Below are 13,044 nucleotides of genomic sequence, written 5' to 3' on the forward strand. Positions count from 1 at the left end.
TCCCTCTCTCTCTAATGCCCTCCCTCTGTCTCTCTCTCTCTAATGCCCCCCCCCTCTCTCTCTAATGCCCTCCCCCTCTCTCTCTAATGCCCTCCCTCTCTCTCTCTCTAATGCCCTCCCTCTCTCTCTCTCTAATGCCCTCCCTCTCTAATGCCCTCCCTCTCTCTCTCTAATGCCCTCCCCCTCTCTCTCTCTAATGCCCTCCCCCTCTCTCTCTCTAATGCCCTCCCCCTCTCTCTCTCTAATGCCCTCCCTCTCTCTCTCTAATGCCCTCCCCCTCTCTCTCTAATGCCCTCCCCCTCTCTCTCTCTAATGCCCTCCCCCTCTCTCTCTCTAATGCCCTCCCTCTCTCTCTCTAATGCCCTCCCTCTCTCTCTCTAATGCCCTCCCCCTCTCTCTCTCTAATGCCCTCCCCCTCTCTCTCTCTAATGCCCTCCCCCTCTCTCTCTCTAATGCCCTCCCCCTCTCTCTCTAATGCCCTCCCCCTCTCTCTCTAATGCCCTCCCCCTCCTCTCTCTAATGCCCTCCCCCTCTCTCTCTAATGCCCTCCCCCTCTCTCTCTCTAATGCCCTCCCCCTCTCTCTCTCTAATGCCCTCCCCCTCTCTCTCTCTAATGCCCTCCCCCCTCTCTCTCTCTAATGCCCTCCCCCTCTCTCTCTCTAATGCCCTCCCCCTCTCTCTCTCTAATGCCCTCCCCCTCTCTCTCTAATGCCCCCCCCTCTCTCTCTCTCTAATGCCCTCTCTCTCTAATGCCCTCTCTCTCTAATGCCCTCTCTATGGCCCTCTCTCTCTAATGCCCTCTCTCTCTCTTGCCCTCTCTCTCTCTTGCCCCCTCTCTCTCTCTAATGCCCCCTCTCTCTCTCTAATGCCGCTCCCTCTCTCTCTCTAATGCCCTCCCTCTCTCTCTCTCTAATGCCCTCCCCCTCTCTCTCTCTAATGCCCTCCCTCTCTCTCTCTAATGCCCTCCCTCTCTCTCTCTAATGCCCTCCCTCTCTCTCTCTAATGCCCTCCCCCTCTCTCTCTAATGCCCTCCCCCTCTCTCTCTAATGCCCTCCCCCTCTCTCTCTAATGCCCTCCCTCTCTCTCTCTAATGCCCTCCCCCTCTCTCTCTAATGCCCTCCCCCTCTCTCTCTCTAATGCCCTCCCTCTCTCTCTCTCTAATGCCCTCCCTCTCTCTCTAATGCCCTCCCTCTGTCTCTCTCTCTCTAATGCCCCCCCCTCTCTCTCTAATGCCCTCCCCCTCTCTCTCTAATGCCCTCCCTCTCTCTCTCTCTAATGCCCTCCCTCTCTCTCTCTCTAATGCCCTCCCTCTCTAATGCCCTCCCTCTCTCTCTCTAATGCCCTCCCCCTCTCTCTCTCTAATGCCCTCCCCCTCTCTCTCTCTAATGCCCTCCCCCTCTCTCTCTCTAATGCCCTCCCTCTCTCTCTCTAATGCCCTCCCCCTCTCTCTCTAATGCCCTCCCCCTCTCTCTCTCTAATGCCCTCCCCCTCTCTCTCTCTAATGCCCTCCCTCTCTCTCTCTCTAATGCCCTCCCCCTCTCTCTCTCTAATGCCCTCCCCTCTCTCTCTCTAATGCCCTCCCCCTCTCTCTCTAATGCCCTCCCCCTCTCTCTCTAATGCCCTCCCCCTCTCTCTCTCTAATGCCCTCCCCCTCTCTCTCTAATGCCCTCCCCTCTCTCTCTCTAATGCCCTCTCTCTCTAATGCCCTCTCTATGCCCTCTCTCTCTAATGCCCTCTCTCTCTCTTGCCCTCTCTCTCTCTAATGCCCTCGCTCTCTCTTGCCCCCTCTCTCTCTAATGCCCTCCGCTCTCTCTCTAATGCCTCCCTCTCTCTCTCTAATGCCCTCCCCTCTCTCTCTCTAATGCCCTCCCCCTCTCTCTCTAATGCCCTCCCCCTCTCTCTCTAATGCCCTCCCTCTCTCTCTCTCTAATGCCCTCCCTCTCTCTCTAATGCCCTAATGCCCTCCCTCTCTCTCTCTAATGCCCTCCCTCTCTCTCTCTAATGCCCTCCTCTCTCTCTCTAATGCCCTCCCTCTCTCTCTCTAATGCCCTCCCTCTCTCTCTCTCTAATGCCCTCCCCCTCTCTCTCTAATGCCCTCCCTCTCTCTCTCTCTAATGCCCTCCCCCTCTCTCTCTAATGCCCTCCCCTCTCTCTCTCTAATGCCCTCCCTCTCTCTCTCTCTAATGCCCTCCCCCTCTCTCTCTAATGCCCTCCCTCTCTCTCTCTCTAATGCCCTCCCTCTCTCTCTCTAATGCCCTCCCTCTCTCTCTCTAATGCCCTCCCTCTCTCTCTCTAATGCCCTCCCCTCTCTCTCTCTAATGCCCTCCCTCTCTCTCTCTAATGCCCTCCCCCTCTCTCTCTAATGCCCTCCCCCTCTCTCTCTAATGCCCTCCCTCTCTCTCTCTCTCTAATGCCCTCCCCCTCTCTCTCTAATGCCCTCCCTCTCTCTCTCTCTAATGCCCTCCCCCTCTCTCTCTAATGCCCTCCCTCTCTCTCTCTCTAATGCCCTCCCCTCTCTCTCTCTAATGCCCCCCTCTCTCTCTCTAATGCGCTCCCTCTCTCTCTCTAATGCCCTCCCTCTCTCTCTCTAATGCCCTCCCCCTCTCTCTCTAATGCCCTCCCCCTCTCTCTCTAATGCCCTCCCTCTCTCTCTCTCTAATGCCCTCCCCCTCTCTCTCTAATGCCCTCCCTCTCTCTCTCTCTAATGCCCTCCCTCTCTCTCTCTAATGCCCTCCCCCTCTCTCTCTAATGCCCTCCCTCTCTCTCTCTCTAATGCCCTCCCTCTCTCTCTCTCTAATGCCCTCCCTCTCTCTCTAATGCCCTCCCTCTCTCTCTCTCTAATGCCCTCCCCCTCTCTCTCTCTAATGCCCTCCCCCTCTCTCTCTAATGCCCTCCCCCTCTCTCTCTAATGCCCTCCCCCTCTCTCTCTAATGCCCTCCCTCTCTCTCTCTAATGCCCCCCCCCTCTCTCTCTAATGCCCTCCCCCTCTCTCTCTAATGCCCTCCCTCTCTCTCGCTCTAATGCCCTCCCTCTGTCTCTCTAATGCCCTCCCCCTCTCTCTCTAATGCCCTCCCTCTCTCTCGCTCTAATGCCCTCCCTCTCTCTCTCTAATGCCCTCCCTCTCTCTCTAATGCCCCCCCTCTCGCTCTAATGCCCTCCCTCTCTCTCGCTCTAATGCCCTCCCTCTCTCTCTCTAATGCCCTCCCTCTCTCTCTCTAATGCCCTCTCTCTCTCTCTAATGCCCCCTCTCTCTCTCTAATGCCCTCCCCCTCCCTCTCTCTAATGCCCTCCCCCTCTCTCTCTCTAATGCCCTCCCCCTCTCTCTCTAATGCCCCCCCTCTCTCTCTCTCTAATGCCCTCTCTATGGCCCTCTCTCTCTAATGCCCTCCCCCTCTCTCTCTCTAATGCCCTCCCCCTCTCTCTCTCTAATGCCCCCCCTCTCGCTCTAATGCCCTCCCTCTCTCTCGCTCTAATGCCCTCCCTCTCTCTCTCTAATGCCCTCCCTCTCTCTCTCTAATGCCCTCTCTCTCTCTCTAATGCCCCCTCTCTCTCTCTAATGCCCTCCCCCTCCCTCTCTCTAATGCCCTCCCTCTCTCTCTCTCTAATGCCCTCCCCCTCTCTCTCTCTAATGCCCTCCCCCTCTCTCTCTAATGCCCTCCCCCTCTCTCTCTAATGCCCTCCCTCTCTCTCTCTCTAATGCCCTCCCCCTCTCTCTCTAATGCCCTCCCTCTCTCTCTCTCTAATGCCCTCCCTCTCTCTCTCTAATGCCCTCCCCCTCTCTCTCTAATGCCCTCCCTCTCTCTCTCTCTAATGCCCTCCCTCTCTCTCTAATGCCCTCCCTCTCTCTCTCTCTAATGCCCTCCCCCTCTCTCTCTCTAATGCCCTCCCCCTCTCTCTCTAATGCCCTCCCCCTCTCTCTCTAATGCCCTCCCCCTCTCTCTCTAATGCCCTCTCTCTCTCTCTAATGCCCTCCCTCTCTCTCTAATGCCCTCCCTCTCTCTCTCTAATGCCCCCCCCCTCTCTCTCTAATGCCCTCCCCCTCTCTCTCTAATGCCCTCCCTCTCTCTCGCTCTAATGCCCTCCCTCTCTCTCTCTAATGCCCTCCCCCTCTCTCTCTAATGCCCTCCCTCTCTCTCGCTCTAATGCCCTCCCTCTCTCTCTCTAATGCCCTCCCTCTCTCTCTAATGCCCCCCCTCTCGCTCTAATGCCCTCCCTCTCTCTCGCTCTAATGCCCTCCCCCTCTCTCTCTCTAATGCCCTCCCCCTCTCTCTCTAATGCCCCCCCCTCTCTCTCTCTCTAATGCCCTCTCTATGGCCCTCTCTCTCTAATGCCCTCCCCCTCTCTCTCTCTAATGCCCTCCCCCTCTCTCTCTCTAATGCCCCCCCTCTCGCTCTAATGCCCTCCCTCTCTCTCGCTCTAATGCCCTCCCTCTCTCTCTCTAATGCCCTCCCTCTCTCTCTCTAATGCCCTCTCTCTCTCTCTAATGCCCCCTCTCTCTCTCTAATGCCCTCCCCCTCCCTCTCTCTAATGCCCTCCCTCTCTCTCTCTCTAATGCCCTCCCCCTCCCTCTCTCTAATGCCCTCCCTCTCTCTCTCTAATGCCCTCCCTCTCTCTCTCTAATGCCCTCCCTCTCTCTCTCTCTAATGCCCTCCCTCTCTCTCTCTCTAATGCCCCCCCCTCTCTCTCTAATGCCCTCCCCCTCTCTCTCTCTAATGCCCTCCCCCTCTCTCTCTCTAATGCCCTCCCCCTCTCTCTCTCTAATGCCCTCCCCCTCTCTCTCTCTAATGCCCTCCCCCTCTCTCTCTAATGCCCTCCCTCTCTCTCTCTAATGCCCTCCCTCTCTCTCTCTAATGCCCTCCCTCTCTCTCTCTAATGCCCTCCCTCTCTCTCTCTAATGCCCTCCCTCTCTCTCTCTAATGCCCTCCCCCTCTCTCTCTAATGCCCTCCCCCTCTCTCTCTAATGCCCTCCCCCTCTCTCTCTAATGCCCTCCCCCTCTCTCTAATGCCCTCCCCCTCTCTCTAATGCCCTCCCTCTCTCTCTCTAATGCCCTCTCTCTCTCTCTAATGCCCTCCCCCTCTCTCTCTCTAATGCCCTCCCCCTCTCTCTCTAATGCCCTCCCCCTCTCTCTCTAATGCCCTCCCTCTCTCTCTCTAATGCCCTCCCCCTCTCTCTCTAATGCCCTCCCCCTCTCTCTCTAATGCCCTCTCTCTCTCTCTCTCTAATGCCCTCCCCCTCTCTCTCTAATGCCCTCCCTCTCTCTCTCTCTAATGCCCTCCCCCTCTCTCTCTAATGCCCTCCCCCTCTCTCTCTAATGCCCTCCCTCTCTCTCTCTAATGCCCTCCCTCTCTCTCTCTAATGCCCTCCCTCTCTCTCTCTAATGCCCTCCCTCTCTCTCTCTAATGCCCTCCCTCTCTCTCTCTCTAATGCCCTCCTTCTCTCTCTCTCTAATGCCCTCCCTCTCTCTCTCTCCAATGCCCTCCCTCTCTCTCTCTAATGCCCTCTCTCTCTCTCTCTATTTCTCTCTAATACTCTCTCTCATGCTCTCTCTATATCTTTATTTTTCTAATGCTCTCTCTAATACTTTCTCTTTCTCTCCAATCCTCTCCTCTCTCTAATTCACTCTTTCTTTCCCTCTGATGCCCTCACTCTTTCTCTCTAATCCTCCCGTTCTCTCTAATACTCTCTCTCTTTCTAATGCTCTTTCTTTTTCTTTCTTTCTTTCTTTCTTTCTTTCTCTTTCTTTCTTTCTTTCTTTCTTTCTAATGCCCTCTCTCTAATGCCCTCTCTCTCTCTAATGCCCTCTCTCTCTCTCTCTCTCTAATGCCCTCTCTCTCTATTTCTCTCTAACCCTCTCTCTCTTTAATAATCTCTCTCATGCTCTCTCTCTCTAATGCCCTCTCACTTTCTTTCTCTCTAATACTCCCTCTCAATCTTTCTTTTTCTAATGCTCTGTCTTTCTCTCAAATCCTATCCCTCTCTTTCTCTCTAATTTGCTCTTTCTTTCCCTCTGATGCCCTCTCTTTCTCTCTAATCCCCCCTCTCTCTCTTTCTTTCTAATGCTCTTTCTTTCTTTCTTTCTCTTTCTTTCTTTCTTTCTTTCTTTCTTTCTTTCTTTCTTTCTTTCTTTCTTTCTTTCTTTCTTTCTTTCTTTCTTTCTTTCTTTCTTTCTAATGCTCTCTGTGTTTCTCTAATGCTCTCCCTCTTTCTAATGCTCTCTCCCTCTTTCTAATGCTCTCTCCCTCTCTAATGCTCTCTCCCTCTCTTTCTAATGCTCTCTACCTCTCTTTCTAATGCTCTCTCTCTTTCTAATGCTCTCTCCCTCTCTTTCTAATGCTCTCTCCCTAATCCTCTCTTTCTCCTCTCTAATGCTCTCCCTCTCTCTAATGCTCTCTCTTTTTCTCGCTAATGCCCTCTATCGCTCTCTCTCTAATGCCCTCTCTCTCGAATGCTCTCTCTTTCTCTCTAATAATCTCACTCTTTCTTTCTAATGCTCTCTCTATTTCTCTCCAATGCTCTCCCTCTTTCTTTCTCTCTAATAATCTCTCTCTTTCTAATGCCCTCTCTATTTCTCTCCAATGCTCTCTTTCTTTCTCTCTAATAATCTCTCTCTAATGCCTGCTCGCTTTATTTCTCTCTCTAATCCTCTCTCTCTTTCTCTAACGCTTTCTCCCTCTTTTTCTAATGCTCTCTCTCTCTAATACTCTCTAACGCTCTCTCACTTATGCTCTCTCTCAAATTCAAGCTGCTTTATTGGCATGAAAAACATTGTGTCAATAATGCCAAAGCAACAATGTATACAATAAACATTGTAATAAAATAAAAAAATAATATAAAATGGTAGTAAATAATAATACACAATTAAATACAAAAATAACAACAATATAGTAGAAATGTAATAAATATAAAAAGCTAAACATGGAAAATGAAACTTTAACTTATAACTAAATAACGGTCATCTTCACCATTACATCAGTACTACAACTACCATCATCATTACTACTACTACTACTACCACCACAACCATCACTAAACAGCTATCATTACCATCACCCTACTACCCATACCACTACTATTTGGAATGATAAACAACAATAATAATAGTAATAACAATAATAGTAATACCAATAATAGTAATAATAAGTAAGTTACTATTTACTAGGCAGATATTATTATTCAGTGTCTCAGGCTATGGCAGGCAAATACATATTTGGCTGCAAGAGGAGCCATTGCTCCTTCGCCCATGAGTATTTTCAGTTTTTCCTCTGGGTTTAATAAGTAAAAATTTGGATTAAATGTAGTCATTTCTGTGAAAAATGAATCTCTTGGTGAGGAATATTTCTCAAAGTAAAGGAGAAAGTTCATCTCTGTTTCTACCTCCCCTGTCGTGCAGTGACCACATAAACACTCCTCTTTGGGTAGCCATGTCTTTTTATGTCAGCCGGTTTCTATTGCCAATTGGTGGTCACAGCCTGTACTTGGTAAGGATCTGTCTCTGCTTCGTATCTCTGACAGAGTAGAGATAATCAGCCAATTCATATTCTTTGTTTAGGGTCTGATAGCAATTTCGTCGGCTTTGGGATTTTGTTTCGTTTTTCAAATGTTGTAAATATGAGTCCTTTGATTGGTTCATGATTTTGTTTATTTTAATTATTTCTTTTGAAGCAGTGCTGGTGTCAGCTTGGTTGGTTAGGTCCAAGACCAGCTGACTAAAAGGGCTCATTTCTGGGCTCAGCTCTTGGGTTTGAAGTGCTTTAAATTGCAGACTTGAATTTGGACTTGAATTTAGATGTAGCCAAAATGTTTATGATCTTTTGAGAATTTTCATTACCACTGGAAAGCGGCCCAATTCTGCCCTACATGCATTAGTTGGTGCATTTCTCTGGACTTGTAGAATTTTCCGACAGAATTCTGCATGTAGGGCTTCAATTGGATGTTTGTCCCACATATTAAAGTCCAGTTTATTGAGTGGCCCCCAAACCTCACTTCCATAAAGAGCTATTGGTAGGATTACACAGTCAAATATTTTGATCCAAATTCTAATTGGGATGTTGATATTGAATAATTTCATTTTTATTGCATACAATGCTCTGCAGGCTTTTTCTTTGAATGCCTTCACTGCCATATTAAAGTTTCCCGATGCAGATATGGTCAGACCAAGGTATGTGTATTTTTGTGTGTTCAATTATGGTGTTGTTCAGGGTGAATTTATATTTGTGTTTCTGACATCTGTTTTTTTTTTTTGTGAAAAATCATGATTTTAGTTTTTTTGAAATTTACTGCCAGGTCCCAATTATGGCAATATTGCTCTAGAATGTTAAGGTTCTGTTGAAGACCTTTGGTTGGTGATAGAAGTATCAAATCATCAGCATATAGCAGGTATTTTACCTCTTGTGTCAAATAGTGTGAGTCCTGGGGCTGGAGAATGGTCCAACATGTCTGCTAATTCATTGGTATAAATGTTGAAAAGATTTGGACTCAAACTGCAGCCATGTCTCACACCTCGACGTTGTAATAATAATTCTGTTCTTTGTTTTTAGATTTTTATTGCACACTTTTTTTCTGTGTACATACATTTTATTAAGTCATACATCTCACCACCAAGCCCACTTTGGAGAATTTTGTAGAATAGCCCTTCAGGCCAAATAGAATCGAAGGCTTTTTTAAAGTCAATAAAGCAATCAAAGATTTTGCCCGCTTTTCTTTTGGTGGACTTGTTTATTAATTATTGTGTGTAAGGTGTATATATGGTTAGTAGTGCGATGGTTGGGGAGAAAGACAATTTGACATTTACTTATTACATTTTTTTCTTGAAGAAAGGTTTGAATTCTTGAATTCAAAATGCTACAGAAAACCTTTCCCAAATTGCTGTTTACGCAAATTCCCCTGTAATTATTGGGGTCTGATTTGTCTCCACCTTTGTGGATAGGGGAGATGAGCCCCTGGTTCCAGACATCAGGGAAGCAGCCAGAAGTTAAAACCATGTTGAAATATTTAAGCACAGCATTTTGCAACTCAGGTGTGCATTTCATTTCTGATTTTATCTCTCTACTCTAATCCTCTCCATCTAATCCTCTCTCTATCTAAAGCTCACTCTCTAATGCTCTCGCTCTCTCTAATGCTCTCTCTCTAATGCTCCCTCTCTCTTGCTAATCCTCCCTCTCTCTTGCTAATCCTCCCTCTCTAATCCTCTCTCTCTCTCTGTAATGCTCTCTTTCTTTCTCCCTAATCCTCTCCCTCTAATCCTCTTTTTCTTTCTCTCTAATCCTCATTCTCTTCCTTTCTCTAATACTCTCTCTCTAATGCTCTCTTTCTAATGCTCTCTTCTCTGTAATCCTCTCGCTCTTTCATGCTCTCTCTCTAATGCTCTCTCTTTCTTTTTCTCTAATGCTCTCTCTTGCTCTCTCTCTCACTATTCCACATCTCTTGCTGCTGCCTCTCACACTGCTGCTGACATCGCCTCTCAATTCAATTGTTTACATTGCCAAAGCAAGTGAAATGGATAAACAAAAGTCAAATAAACTATAAAAAGTGAACAGTAAATATTACACTCACACAAGTTTCAAAGGAATAAAGAAATGTCAGAAGTCATATTATGTCTATTTACAGCGTTGTGACGATGTGCAAATAGTTAAAGTAAAAAAAGGGAAAATAAATAAACATAAATATGGGTTGTATTTACAATGGTGCTTATTCTTCACTGGTTGCCCTTTTCTTGTGGCAACAGGTCAAAAATATTGCTGCTGTGATTGCACACAGTGGTATTTCACCCAATAGATATGGGCCCTCCTTGGTTGGGGACAGAAGCACCTGATCATTAGCAAACAGTATTCATTTGACTTCAGATTCTAGTAGGGTGAGGTCGGGTGCTGCAGACTGTTCTAGTACCCACGCCAATTCGCTGATTTATATGTAGAATAAGGTGGCTGCATCCCTGTCTCACCCCACAACCCTGGGGAAAGAAATTTGTTTTTTTGCCAATTCTAACCGCACACTTGTTGTTTGTGTACATGGATGTTATAATGTTGTTGTTTTTCCCCCAACACCACTTTCCATTAATTTGTATAGCAGACCATGCCAACTTGAGTCAACAAAAGCATGAGAAGACGTTGCATTTATTTATTTTTTGTTTTTTTGTTTGTCAGTTAGGGTGTGCAGGGTGAATACGTGGTCTATCGTACGGTAATTTGGTTAAAAGCCAATTTGACATTTGCTCAGTACAGTGGTTTCTCCTTTAAAAGAGGTGAGCTTGTCCGCGGGACTTAGAGGTACCCAGCGTCATGGCTTCATTGCTTCAGACCACCACAAGGGGAGTTAGAGCACTCATTATGCATTTGGGTCCCAAGGTTTTTATATGACCAATCATATCGAGTGGTTCCAATGACGAATTTGACACGAGCCACCCGTCCCTCATGACTTTCTTCAGCAAAGATGGCTGACAAAACATTAGGGTGGAAGCAAATGTAAGTAATTATAACATAACGAGTCAAGCAAAAAAATTACACTTGAGAGGAATATGTTAGTTAACGTAGAGACAAATGATTGTGCATATTTTTTTGTCATAAAGTTAATTTATGAAAATCGCTATTTATCAAGTTAGCCGACTAGCTAACATTAGCCAGCTAGCTAGCTGGTGTTATTACATGAGTATGACATTGCAATTCGTGTTGTTTAATGTTTTAGGGACTCCTGAGAAAACCAGCAACAGTGGGAAACAGTGGATGTAAAGAATCTAGCCATCTAAAGCATTTACTGCAAATTGAATGTACAATTGTGTAAGCTTGCCTTTCCATGGAATGCACTATAAGTAACATAGCTAGCTAACTATTTACATGCTTATTGTGTAGTGGAGGATACAAATAACTATGCCTATGGATGTGCAGTATGACGCAACTTTTAAAGGAGGAATCACTGTACATTGTTTTCACTGAGGAAATGTACAAGTCTGCTGTTAATGATAATGCAGAAGATTTTCCCAAGGTTGCTTTTGACGCAGATCCCAAGGTAGTTATTGGGGTCAAATTTGTCTCCACTTTTGTGGATTGGGGTTAACAGTCCTCTCTCTCTCTCTCTCTCAAACACAAAGGAATGCTTTAAAGATTGTTATTGTTTTTTATAGCTCAATTAAGCACTGATAGCATAAAAACCCTCACACACAGACACAGGTGTGAGGGGTGGCGAGTCCTCTTCTGGCCGTGCCGGGTGGAGATTATAAGAGTGCATCAAATCAAATGTTATTAATCGCATACACATATTTATCTGATGCTGTTGCAGGTTTAGTGAAATGCTTGTGTTCCTAGCTCCAAAAGTGCAGTAATGTCTAACAAAAATGTCCATTAAGGCCGACTCATTCTTCAAGATATTCAAACGTTCATAGACGACCAGCAGGGTTAAATAATAATCACAGTGGTTGTAGTGGGTGCAACAGGTCAGGACCTCACGAGTAAATGTCAGATGGCTTTTCAAAGCCGAGAATTCAGAGGTTGAGACAGCAGGTATGGTAGAGAGATAGAGAGAGGGGGAGAGAGTTTATGGCTGCACATCCCTTTCCTATTCTCTCCCTCTCTTTCAGTCACCTGCCCTCTGTTTAATGTGGAGAAGAGGGAGGAGGGCAGGGTGGGATGGAGACAAAGCCAGCTCACAGCATTGTGTCCTGTCTTCCTGCTACACCTCAATAGCTCACAGTGTGCCAAAATGTATGCCAGTATGGTTGTATGTGTTCCAGTGTGTTTGTGCATGTGTGTGAGTATGTGAGAGACAGAGTGTGTGTGTGTGTGTGTGTGTCTGTGTGAGAGAGAGTAAGTTTGTGTGTGTTTTTTTCATGTCAATGGCAGGTCAGGTATCGCGTGACTCCTAGATTGACAGCTCCGGGGTCATCCATCAGATTCAGAGAGACCCGCCCCCTGATAAGATCCTGCAGGGCAGGAATGCACACAGTGACAGAGGAGGAAGGACAGTAGATACACACACACACACACACACACACACACACACACACACACACACACACACACACACACACACACAGAGTAAACAGTCAGTTTCTTGGCTTTTGTATCCAATCTCCTGATGAGAGCAGCTGAAGCTGCCAGCCAAGCATGTAGGGGGGAGACAACCAGGCCTCCAGTATCCGGTCTGGAGTGTGAAGTCATGAGCTCTGCTGGTCGGCTACTGTGTTGCAACCCAGCCGGGCCAAAAGCCCTGGTCTGCACTAGAAAGCCTAAATAAATTGCGATCGGCAGATTTTTTTAGATGTGGTTTTGGGCTTTAAAATTAGTTTATGATCAAGTTCGATCCCCACAGTGAATTATGTCAAAGTTCGCTACAAAATTTGATATTTAATTAAATAGTGATGCGTTCTAACTACAAGATATTTAATTAAATAGTGATGCGTTCTAACTCCTAGATATTTAATTAAATAGTGATGCGTTCTAACTACTAGATATTTAATTAAATAGTGATGCGTTCTAACTACTAGATATTTAATTAAATAGTGATGCGTTCTAACTACTAGATATTTAATTAAATAGTGATGCGTTCTAACTACTAGATATTTAATTAAATAGTGATGCATTCTAACTACTAGATATTTAATTAAATAGTGATGCATTCTAACTACTAGATATTTAATTAAATAGTGATGCATTCTAACTACTAGATATTTAATTAAATAGTGATGCGTTCTAACTCCTAGATATTTAATTAAATAGTGATGCGTTCTAACTCCTAGATATTTAATTAAATAGTGATGCGTTCTAACTCCTAGATATTTAATTAAATAGTGATGCGTTCTAACTCCTAGATATTTAATTAAATAGTGATGCGTTCTAACTACTAGATATTTAATTAAATAGTGATGCGTTCTAACTACTAGATATTTAATTAAATAGTGATGCGTTCTAACTACTAGATATTTAATTAAATAGTGATGCGTTCTAACTACTAGATATTTAATTAAATAGTGATGCGTTCTAACTCCTAGATATTTAATTAAATAGTGATGCGTTCTAACTAGTAGATATTTTATTAAATAGTGAGAAGGGAAT

General features: G+C 45.9%; 1 protein-coding gene across 1 annotated transcript in view; it reads right to left on the reverse strand.

Annotated features, from left to right (window-relative positions):
- Nucleotides 1-13,044, reverse strand: part of LOC106569458 (ephrin type-A receptor 4) — a 72,311-nt gene that overhangs the window by 28,212 nt on the left and 31,055 nt on the right. The window lies entirely within an intron of this gene.

Source organism: Salmo salar, chromosome 14, assembly GCF_965601325.2.
Source record: "Salmo salar chromosome 14, fSalSal1, whole genome shotgun sequence".
NCBI classification, from domain to species: domain Eukaryota; kingdom Metazoa; phylum Chordata; class Actinopteri; order Salmoniformes; family Salmonidae; genus Salmo; species Salmo salar.